Genomic DNA, 2,500 nt, shown 5'->3' with positions numbered 1-2,500 from the left:
GACTCCTTACTTGTTTTTATAAAAATGCACCATAAATGTTCAATAATATTGAGATCTGAGGACTGTGGTGGCCAGATAAGATGTTCAACTTTACTAGAATGTTCCTCGTGCCATTCAGTAACAATTTAGCTGCGTGAATTGGTGCATTATCATCTTGAAAGATTGCGTTTCCCTCCGGAAACAGTTCCGCAACCATAGGATGAATTTGATCAGATAAAATGCTTAGTCTTGACTATTAATTCTGCCATGAAGGGAAACCATTGGCCGGCGGATTTCAAAGAAATAGCCCGCCCCCCCACCCCAGATCATCACAGATCCTCTTCCATGTTTAACAGTTGGAAGACAGCAGTCTTGGTCAAATGCTTCTTTTGGCTGTCTCTACACGTATACTCGGCTGGTGGTCGGAAATAAGGTAAAGGATGACTCTTCCGAGAAAATAACATTCTTCCAGTGCTCTAGGGACCAATTCTGTAGGTTTTTACTCCACTCTAAACACTTTGCAACGTTTGTTTTCGAAAGTGATGGTTTTCTGATTGCAGCCCTCCTGTAAAATCCGACTTTGTGTAGCTTCCGGCGAACAGTTTACTTCGTTAGTTTTATAAAATAACATTTCAAATCAGACTGGAAAATTCATCGAAGGTGTAAGGATGAAGAAAAATTAATCCTGAAGAGAGACACACTTAAAGTTCTAAAACATTTTAATATTTATTATCTATGAAGATACAGTTTCTCTTTTGGGAACCGATCCCACTCCCAGGCCTGAGTTTTATCTTCTACTACATTGGATAGTGTAGACATAGATGCACTATGTTACGGATGTGCGAAAACCAGGGCGGAATTCCATGAGTATGTAACGTAGTATTTGTCGTGAGATTCGAGATCTTAGTTGCGTTTTGTCGTAGGACAGATTAAATTAGCAGACTGTTACGTTGATAAGCGGCGAGTTTGTTTCTCTGTTATCGAAGGAAATACAATTATTGTACTCTTATTAGAGAATGTTTTAGAGATCTTCGATGACATTTTAATTGCTTAGTCAGTAGAGGAACGGCAGCGCCTACAACCCGCTTCAGGACCTCCCTGACTGGTAGAAGGAAGGGAAAGGAGCTATCTTTTTGCTGGAGACCTGGTCCTGTCATAACATACTTCGTTAAAAACACCCAAATATAAGAAATTATGTTAAACCGTGCGATGAATGAAATGGAGGCAATACAAGTGTAACGTGAGGTGTCTAAGCAGCGTTTGGTGGAGTGGTTAGGGAAGAATAAAAGCAAGGATCGTCCGCATAGGAATGAGGTTTGCTGGAAACGTTTGTAAATAGGATGTTAATTATTTACATTATTTACATTTGACGGATATTTGTCTTCATCTTGTTTGTTCTTAACACGTTTCGGCTGATATACCCTCCAGCCTTCATCAGATATCTCGGAGGAAAGGTATTTCTCGATATTATTATTATTATTATTATTATTATTATTATTATTCAGATCACTACCAGGAATCGAACTCGAAATCTTGGGGTTAGTATTCCGCGATCTTAACCATTACGCCATATACCCGTGGGCAATTATGGAGTGAATTTCAGAGCTTATAAATCTAATATTTTCCTATTCTTCCTTAATACCGGTTCCCATATGCTGTTCATATCTGCCCTCGGTGTGCTAACATCGAAATATACCATTCCCCAAGCAACCTGATGAAGGATGGAGGGTATATCAGCCGAAACGTTGTGTTAACAACAAACAAGATGAGGACAAATATCCGTCAAATGTAAATAATGTACATAATTCCTCATCTCTTAAATATAGAACTGTAGGATGTTAATGTCCCGGGAGTAAAACGTGTGAAACAAAACCGAATCTTACTCCTCCTGAAATGTACCATTCAAAGAGAACCACATGTCCACGGTGTCATCATCTAATAGGAGCCACCCATCCTAAAAGAGAAGAACTGGTTGGAATCCAAAAGGCGCGCAGTTTATCTCTTAGGCTGTATGCGACCAAATGTCTTATCAAGTACAGTGACATTGAACTCGCTAAATAAGCAATCACTGGTGGGTGACGCAAGAGAAGAGTTCCCAATATATTTTTGGCTAAATAGAAACCAAAACTTCTGAAGAAGGGGAAAGACTCAGGGTTTTCCAGAACAGTGGTTTTCAACCAGGGTCCATATAAAATGGTAAACTGGAGATCCACAATAGTATTTTGAGGGTCCATGAAAAGATTTTGCTTTAGCTATATTTATTCTTAGAAACAGCTCCGTTTCTTTCTCGAACGTTTTACAGAGTTCAACATGTTTCCAGCCACTGAAACATTACTCTGAGAGTAATATTGCAAACCTGCACAAGTGAACGTGTGAAAAGTACAAATAGGAGTTTCTATAAATCTAGTTTTTAAACATCGAATTGAAATGGGGATCACCAGAAAAAAACTGTAATCTGTTTCTTGGAATAACTATATCTAAAGCAAAACAGTAATCAAAGGGATTCATAAACTAAAAAAAA

The sequence above is a fragment of the Octopus bimaculoides genome, chromosome 3, assembly GCF_046866305.1.
Source record: "Octopus bimaculoides isolate indiv1 chromosome 3, ASM4686630v1, whole genome shotgun sequence".
Classification (NCBI taxonomy): domain Eukaryota; kingdom Metazoa; phylum Mollusca; class Cephalopoda; order Octopoda; family Octopodidae; genus Octopus; species Octopus bimaculoides.
Note: the sequence above shows the minus strand (reverse complement) of the source record.